This window comes from Cucurbita pepo, chromosome LG08 (assembly GCF_002806865.2).
Source record: "Cucurbita pepo subsp. pepo cultivar mu-cu-16 chromosome LG08, ASM280686v2, whole genome shotgun sequence".
Taxonomy (NCBI): Eukaryota; Viridiplantae; Streptophyta; class Magnoliopsida; order Cucurbitales; family Cucurbitaceae; genus Cucurbita; species Cucurbita pepo.
In genome coordinates this window covers 4,865,502-4,875,806 of record NC_036645.1, presented here as the reverse complement: position 1 = coordinate 4,875,806, position 10,305 = coordinate 4,865,502, and positions in this window count along the sequence as shown.

Genomic DNA, 10,305 nt, shown 5'->3' with positions numbered 1-10,305 from the left:
CACTCCAATACCCGACGTTATCGAGAACCAACTACTCAGCATGGGCTATAAAGATGAAGGTCTATTTGCGTGCTCAAGGGGTGTGGGACGCAATCGAATCAACTGAGTCTCTAGATAGTCTTGATGAAAGGAAGGATCAAATGGCCTTAGCAGCTATCTATCAAGCAATCCTTGAGGAGATGTTGTTTTTGTTAGCAGAGAAAGAGACAGCAAAAGAAGCATGGCAGACGTTAAAAACTATTCATGTCGGTGCTGAACGTGTAAAGAAGGCAATGATCCAAACTTTGAAGATTGAGTTCGAAATTATGAATATGAAGGAGTCTGAGACTATTGATGATTAAGCAGCAAGGTTGACAGGAGTTGTTAATAAATACGTACTTTTGGAGACAAGTTTGAAGAGGCATACTTGGTGAAAATTTTTTTTCCGCTCAGTGCCTTCTAAGTTTCTTCATATCGCATTGGCAATAGAGCAATTTGCCGATTTAAAGGTGATGACCATGGAGGAAGTCATCAGTCGTCTTAAAGCATACGAGGAACGAATTGGTGGCAACAAAGAGAATGCTGAGCATGTGTTATTGACTCAAATAGAATGGAAAGCAAAAGAATCGAAAGGCAAAGGTGAAAGTTCAACGTTCGAGAAAAAACGTAGCAACAATGGAGGCCATAGCCGAGGGCGAGGTCACAGTGGTCACTGGAGAGAGAGAGGTCATGGACGTGGAAATGACTCGTTACATCAAGAGAAGAAGGGTGACAAGAGCAAGGTAAAATGCTACAATTGTCAAGGCTAGACCACTATGCCTCAGAATGTTGGAAGGTGAAGTGTTATAATTGTCAAAAGATTGGCCATTATGCATCCCACTGTAGATCGAAGAAAAGGGAGGATCAGGCGCACTTGACAGAGATGCAAGGTGATGAGGATGAGCCAGTCTTACTTACAGCACAAGTTTGTGAAGTCCGAACTCTCGGTTCACCAGAGTTGACGGAGATGGCTCTTTATGAAGAGAAGGTTGTCCCGGAAGAAATTGAGAAGAAAAACAACACTTGGTTCCTAGATACGGGAGCCAGCAATCATATGACTGGTTGTCGAAGTTGGTTCTCGGAATTGAACGAGTCAGTGACTGGCACGGTGAAGTTCGAAGACGGATCACTTGTAGAGATAAAAGGACGTGGAGACGCGATGCTGCAATGTGAAAATGGAGATCACTATATCCTTTCCGATGTATAATTCATTCCTATACTTAAAAGTAACATTATAAGTTTAGGACAATTGGATGAACAGGGCTGTAAAGTTGAGATCGAACATGGTTTACTTGTCATTTTCACAAAGGCAAAGGAATTCTTGGCAAAAGTGAAGCGGTCACGAAATAGGCTATATACAATTAGCCTAAAAACAACGAAACCAACATGTCTACTTGGTAAGTTGTCTGAAGATTCTTGGTTGTGGCATGCTAGATATGGGCATTTGAATTTTGAGGCTTTAAGAAACCTGTCTACGAAACAAATGGTGAAAGGAATTCCGCACGTTGAAAGGATCGAACAAGTTTGTGATAGTTGTGTAATCACTAAACAACGAAGAACACCATTCCCACAACAAGCGAATTTTCGAGCCGTTAGTGTTCTACAATTGGTGCATGGCGATTTGTGTGGTCCAATTACTCCAACAACTCATGGAGGTAATAAATTCTTTTTGCTTTTGGTAGATGATTTTAGTAGATATATGTGGATTGAATTGCTAAAAAATAAATCTGATGCATTCTTGGGATTCAAATGTGTAAAAAATAAAATTGAAACTGAATCCGGAAAGAAATTGCAAGCGCTGAGAACTGATAGAGGTGGAGAATTTACAAGTATTGAGTTCAAAGAATATTGTGAGAGCAGTGGGATTAAAAGATATTTAACAGCACCCTATTCTCCGCAACAAAATGGTGTGGTTGAACGACGAAACCAAACTGTTATTGAATGGTGCGAAGCGTGTTGAAGTGCAAAAATTTGCCGATGTGTTTCTGGACAGAAGCGGTGAAGACAGCTGTCTACATCCTTAATAGATCCCCAACGAAGAGTGTAATTGAAGCAAATCCTTATGAGAAATGGAGAGGGAAAACGCCTAATGTAGAGCATTTTAGAGTGTTAGGAAGCCTGGCGTATGCAAGAAATACAACACCAATTTTAACCAAATTATAAGACTGAAGTGTGCCAAGGATTTTCGTGGGATATGAAGTAGGTTCAAAAGCTTATCGGTTGTATGATCCAAAAGCGAAAAGACTTCATATCAGCTGAGACGTCAAGTTTCTAGAAGAAGAAGAATATAAATGGGATGTGCAACAATTGGAAGAAAATAAGAAGGAAGGTGGTAAATTCGCTGTTCATTATGATCCACAGGTCTATGTGAATGCGAGGACATTTTAGAAGAGCGGGGAGAATCATCAGGGACTCTATTAGGAGACGATTCATCACCAACAAATGATTTATCATCAGGAGACAATTCATACGTCTCATCTAGTCCAAGAAAATTTCGATCGTTAAGAGAAATTTACTCTGATTCTATTGAGTTGAATGAAGAAGCTGGGATGTGTTTTCTTTCACTTGAGGAGCCAAATTCATATATGGAAGCAAGAGATAATGAAAAATGGCAGCAAGCAATGCTAGAAGAGTTGTCTGTTATTGAAAAAAATGGCACGTGAGAGTTCGCAAAACTACCAAAGGGACATCGAGCAATCGGGTTGAAATGGGTATATAAGTTGAATAGAAATTCGAATGGGGAGATCGTGAGGTATAAAGCCCGTTTAGTCGCAAAGGGTTTTGTCGAGAAATATGGAGTGGATTTTGATGAGGTATTTGCACCTGTTGCAAGGCTTGAAACAGTGCGAGTCTTGATTGCTATAGCAGCGCAGGAGAGTTGGGAGATTCATCATATGGATGTCAAGTCAGCGTTTCTTAATGGTGAGTTGAAGGAAGAGGTTTATGTAGAACTACCATAAGAATTTGCTGTGGAAGGTCGAGAAGGGAATGTTTTACGACTTAGGAAAGCATTGTATGGCTTACGTCAAGCACCTCGTGCCTGGAATGCAAAACTGGATAATTTCTTAAAGTCTCTTGGATTTCAAAAGTGTCCTTTAGAGCATGCTGTGTATACACGTTGGAAAGAAAATAAAATTCAGATAGTTGGAGTTTATGTTGATGGTTTAATTATTGTCGGGTCAAGCAAGGATGATATTTTGAGCTTCAACCAACAAATGGAGAAGTTGTTTGAAATGAGTGATTTAGGATTCCTGCCTTATTATTTGGGAATAGAAGTTAAACAAGATGTTGATGGAATCAGGTAATCTCAGTCGAGTTATGCGGCAAAGCTTTTGGCAAAACTTGGAATGATGGATTGTAATCCGTGTCATGTTTTCCTATGGAGCCGAAAACAAAGCTAAGCAAAGCGAGTAATTGTCCATCTGTTGATTCCACTCTTTACAAGAGTATTATCGGAAGTCTTCGTTATTTAGTGAACACACGACCTGGCTTATCATATTCCGTTGGAGTTATGAGTCGTTATATGGAAGCTCCGACCATGGTTCATATGGAAGCTGTGAAGCAAATACTCAGGTACGTGAAAGGAACCATTGATATTGGATGTCATTATGTGAAGGCAAAGCAAGTAGAAAATCGATTAATCGGATATAGTGATAGTGATCTTGCTGGAGATATAAGTGATCGAAAGAGCTCTACGGGGACATTGTTTTTCTTATATGGCAATCCAATTACATGGACTTCAAAGAAACAAAAGATGGTGGCACTTTCATCCTGTGAAGCGGAGTATATTGCGGCGACGTCAGCTGCGTGTCAAGGAATATGGTTAGGACGTTTACTGAAGGAATTGCATGGGAAGGAAGTAAATCCAGTTCGTTTAAATATCGATAACAAGTCTGCTATAGCATTAGCGAAAAATCCAGTTCATCATGAACGGAGCAAACATATAGACATGAGGTTCCATTTCATTCGTGAATGTGTGCAAAAAGGAGAGATTGAAGTGGATCATGTAAAAATTGAGGATCAATTGGCTGATATACTTACGAAGCCATTAGGACGACAAAAATTTGTGGAGCTTCGAGAAAGAATTGGTTTGAAGAATGTAAGAACGTGAGGATCGAAATACAAGATTAACGGGATGGTTTGTTAGATTATTTAATCTTGTATTAAACGTAATTCATTTGTATTTGCTGTTTGTATTTTAAATTATGTCAGTTTTAGTATTTGTGGCTAAGATCAAAAGAAGTTATTAGCAGTTATTAATGTGTGGCTAAGATTGTAAGAAGTTAGTTTTTCTTTCTGTCCATATATGTACTGTAATAAGTTGAATTAAAATATGTAAGTTGCTTTTGTTTATTTTCTAAGTATTGTCTCTCTTAGAGAATAACGTTATTGTGCAAAAATCACTTCCTTGTATGCGTGTTTCTATCATTCTTACCGAAAATCATGTTTTCTTGAAACTTTGATTCGAACACCAATCTTGGCCGCCTTCACTCCAGAACTTAACCAGGTAACGCTGTTGAGGGTAAGAGTCCAATGATCAACACAAAACGTCACTATCACACGAAAATCTTGATGACTTCTCGATCTAGACACTCGTGGACTAACCTGAAATTCTTGAACGTTTGACGGAATAGGAAGGTGCGATTCGTGAGAGCACCTTGCCACGAACTGTTGATGGTTTAGATTGGGAACTCGAATCTCCGGCGTCGGTTCTGATCCGATCTCCTCCTCCTACCTCAGAAACCCTAATCTTCCTTCCCTCTTCTTTCTTCTCTTTCTCTCCCCTCTTCTTTCTCTTTTCCGAATTATGACTCAACCAAATTAGACCCCTCAAGTAATAAGGCAAAATGACTAGTTTACCCCTATTGTGACCTCATTTTTTTTTTTTAAAAAAACTTGGGCGCTACACGGTATGACTAGGATACATCCCTATAACGGTGTGATTATAATACGTTCATGAAATGATATTGTTAGGATGTGTTCCTGTAACGGTAAGACTAAGATACAATCATAAAATGATATGATTTAGGATATGTTGGGAAGCGATATGACTAAGTTGTGTTCATGAAATGATTATGAAGTGTTCACGAAATGATATGATTACGTTACGACATGTGAATGACGGATATATATATTATGGTATGATATGTATATGATGCAAATTGTTTTCTGAAAGCATGGAACCTTATGATATGACATACTTATGGAATCTGAATGATATGATATGATTTACATGCAAAGCGACAAAATAACATATAATACAACCCCGACATATGCATAAAAGATATGATATATGATATGAGAAATGATATGATATGTACGAAACTCTAGCGGGGTTGTAGTAAATGATAATGAAAATGGAAAAATGTTGGGACCTCATTGGGGGATACCCTTATTCCTTCATGATGGTACGGACGCGTACACTACTAGGCAGGAGAACGACCATTATGTTTTTCATAATGCTGTTGTGACAGCTACTACTTCTAACGAGTGTCCGACATAAAGATCTCTCAGAGTATGCTCGCCCGACAAAGAAAGGGGTAGAGCGGTGTGGGAACCGACTGGTGGGTCCATACACGCACGTGTGGGCCATGTGTAGGAAATAAATTACACATCTAAGCTTCCCGTTAGGATAGTACCGTAGGAAAATAGACTGTCATGATAGATCCCATCATTGCATTCGCATGTTCTTACATTTACTTTAATAGTGGGGTCACTTACTGAGTATTTCTTTAAATACTCAAGTCACGTGCTACTTCTGTTTCATGTTAAGGCAATATATTCTTGTACGGCTGACGACGACATTGCAACTCAAGACGATGACACATGCATAGAGTAGTTGTATTTATTTTCTTAGACTTAGGCTAGAATAGGATATTTCTATTTAGTCTTTTGTTGTGTCGTTTTAAAGGTGTTTTCAAAACATGTAAGTCCATGGATGTGTTTTAAAATGAGGGCGATGTTTTATGAAAGTTTAAATGAAGTATTTCCGTATTCAATGTTCATGATATGTATACAATAGCAACCATAAATTAAGTAGATTTATATTTCAGGGGATGATCATATGTGACTTGATCCTTAATCCTAAGTGAGTTATGAACTTCTGCATGTGAAGGGTTGTTCTTTGATTTGTACGAGTGAGAATGACTTTTGTAACCGATTTAATACGTTTACCACTTTGGGGACTTGACCCTAATTTCTATAATAACCCTAATTTCGTATTGAAATAGAGTCGCTACCATATGCATGACGTGACCTTTATATGAGGAAACATTCAATTAAAATCATTCATAAACAATGCCATGGACTTAAACATTAGCATTCAAAGACTTAAAACAAAACAACGAAAAGTATTCAATTTGAAATATATATATATGTATATATATATATATAAAAGATTAAAACGATGTTCTAATCTAACCTAAGATCTACAAAATAAAAATGCAACAACCCCAACACAGGTTTCATGGTTTTTAATGCGGCACCGCAGTCAACCGTACAGCGGCGCCTTGCCTTACATGAAATATAAGAATAACACAAGACTTGAGTATTTTAAGAGATACTTATTAATGACCCCACTATTGGGGTTGAGAAATGCAAACACATACAGAATGATGAGATTTACCATTCCAAACCGTCTTCTCTTAGTCGGCTTTACAGTCTAAACAAATTAGATGTTTAATACTTCTCTACACACGATCCACACGTGCGAGAATGGGCCCACCAGGCGGGCTGGCACACCCCCTGGGCTTGCTGCTCGGGCTAGCTTCTCATGGGCTATTTTCGGATACCTAGAGGGTATAGTGACAGTCGTAGCATCATGATAAACATGATGATCATTTCAGTCTCATAGCGTATACATCCGTACTGATCATAAAAGAAAAATATTCCGATGTACGTGAACCTACAATTATGCATGAGGTCTACATATTTTTCATTTTACTAAATTTTGCAAGACAACCCATTCTTTCCTCACATATTACTAATATGTATACATAAGCTTTCATAAATCATTGCATTCATAACTTTTAAATCATAGCACGGAGGTCATGCTTTGTAGCTTTTCTTTATTTCAAAATATTTCATAGCATATTAAGGCCTAACATAACACATCATACGGCATCACGACATCTCATACATTACCTAACTTATCGTGACATAACATAACATAACATTTCATTCATACTATGATATCATTTGACATATCATATGACACATTCATAACATTATATCAAATTATGTCATATCACATGCATATCACACATATCACATCATGTTTGGGTCTAATCTATACTACTATCTGAGCATCTTGAGTGCCTCAAAGTTCCAAGCAGTTCATTTACATGTCATACACTCTATCGGGGTCTGGGAGATGTTCATCGGGTTCTAGCATCACAGATCTCCTAGACAACAGATCTTGGAGTGAACCAACCTCATTTTATCATGCGTAGTATGCTTACATAGCCCCAGAAGTGAACATTTGATATCCTTGTTTGAGGCACGACCTCATCACATCTCATAGGATAGTATAACATCTCTTCTGAACACATATATATAAGGTTAACTAGTGACCCTTCCATAGGAAAAATCATATAGTCAACATCTGGGGGAGCAATCTCGTGTGCCTGTCAGCCACTTAGTCGTCTCTCACCCCTCTCAAGGCAGGTTTACAGAACAACGAGTCTGTTAAGGGGACCCCTGACTATTTCTATACATGATAGTGACACTTAGTTGCCTCGACGCGCTATACGATCCGACCTAGGCCTAGGTCGATGGTGCATGTAATACTACCGCTTGGGAGGGCGCTGCTAGCACTAAGAACATATCGGAGGAGATAGAAGGTGGAATCTCTAGTGATACCATCATATTGCTATGGGTCGGTTAAACTTCATTATTAGTTTTTGCCATGGAGGTGTACTAGGTTCTTAGGGGCTGCTAGGTGGAGGGCTCTTGCAGTTGGGATTTATGCCCTAAAGTCTCGTAATTAATTATTTAGTTTTTAACAATAATTTATATTATTTTATTTGTAATTTAATTGTTATCCAATGTATGAAAATTGAAAGTTATTAATGTAATCTTGAACAGTATGTGGTTGACATACAAGAGGATCTTGTTCAAGTAATAACCTAAAAAGTCTATAGTATATGGATAAGGTTGGGTGCCTTATCGTGGTAACACTATTGATACGACCCACTTTATAATCGTTACAAATGATTTGATCCAAATCATTCATGTGGAGACATGTAAGTGGGGATATCCTATACAATGAGTTTGTATAAGACTGGACCAAGAAATATTTAATCTCTCTTTATAAATCCGTTAATTGAGAAGATTAATATTTCACATGATGATCATATGCAACTCGATCTTAATAGTTATGAACTCATGACTACGAGGGCTTGTCCTTTAATTTACATGGGTGAGAATGACTCTTTTAGCCGATTCAATATGCCTACTATTTTGGGGACTGACCAAATAGGGAGTTGGGAACATAATATCATGAGATGAAATTAACTCTTTCCATACAAGGGAAGTAGATGAGTTGTTCTCTTAAGTACTGATTTCAGGACTTGAACAATGGGACCCCACCCTCTCATTGGCCCGAGAGGGACTTGGTTTATGATTGGATCATAGACAAATTATTAATTAGAGAATCAGTGGTACTTAAGTTGAAAGATGTAATTACAGGAGTCAAACGGATTTTTAACCCAGTTGTAATTATAAACAACTCGTGAAGGATGGACTTGCTTGTAATGATTATATCAATGGACATAACTTGTCCTACAGTGCATAAGAGTGAACTCTAGGTCTACAGTGGAGTGACCTATAGTTAGTGAATGGAAATTGATTAATTAAAGAGTTTAATTAATTAATTTTGTATTATTGAAGCTTATAATTTGTAGGTCCATAAGGTTCCCTTACTAGCTCATAGTAACGCTAAAAGGTTCAATTTATTTGAAAGAAAATTGAAAGTGTTCAAATTGATATTTAATATTTTAAATATAAAGGAGAAAATAAATTTAATTTGAAAATAAATTTAATTTGAAAGGAGAAAATATTAAATATAAAGGAGACAGTTCCCAATGCTTTCGCTACGTGGATGAAGAGTTCATTCCCTTCACTTGCTGTTCACAGACTTGAGTAGCTAGCTTAACCTAAACAGCAACAACTAACGTCCAATGTTGAGGCGCTACGTTAAAGAACTCTCTCTATTAGGTGGGGATAACATAGTGGGTGCTAGCCATAAAGTCAACAAAGTTGGAGGAGCTCCACTACTTACCCACATGATCAATGCCCACTCACAGGAGTGATTCATCTTGTAGGGTTGTAATGACCCAGATCCACCGCTAGCAGATATTGTCCACTTTTCCTTTCGGGCTTCCCCTCACGGCTTTAAAACGCGTCTGCTAGGGGAAGGTTTCCACACCCTTATAAAGGGTGGTTTGTTCTCCTCCCCAACCAATGTGGGACATCACAATCCTCCCCCCTTCGGGGCCCAGCATCCTCGCTGGCACACTTTCCTTCCTTCAATCGATGTAGGACCGCCCCTAAATCCACCCCCCTTTGGGGCCCAGCGTCCTTACTGGCACACCGCCTCGTGTCTACCCCCCTTTAGGGAACAACGAGAAGGCTGGCACATCATCCGGTGTCTGGCTCTGATACCATTTGTAACGGCTCAGATCCACCGCTAGCAGATATTGTCCTCTTTGGGCTTTCCCTTTCGGGCTTCCCCTCAAGGCTTTAAAACGCGTCTGCTAGGGGAAGGTTTCCACACCCTTATAAAGGGTGGTTTGTTCTCCTCCCCAACCAATGTGGGACATCACAAGGCTAATCCAAGAAAACTATCAAGTCACACGCCTCTAACCAGTCTCATGCCTAGCTCACCGGTACTGTACCAGTGTGGAAAGAAAAGTGGAAGCTCCGCAGACATTGTACCGACTGCTATCAGCCTAGGTGGCTACCTTTGTCTACCAGGGGTGCCGTGGTGGTCTTCCAAGTCTCTAGGGTAGTTTGGCGGTCTTGACATGGATTCACATCTCTAGGTTTCTTGGTTCTAACTCTTTGAGTTTGGCTTGGTCAGGAGAAGTAGGGGCTACACCCTCTGATCGTCTCTCACGATTCTACAGCGCTCGAACTACTGTGGGCGTTCCTTCCTATCATAGTCTAACCAAACTAATGGTCTCACCCTTGTCTTAATCTATTTCTATTAATTATATTCTACAAGGAGAATCACACTTTCAATCACCTCAAGTTAATGTATAATAAATTGTATATACAATCACACAT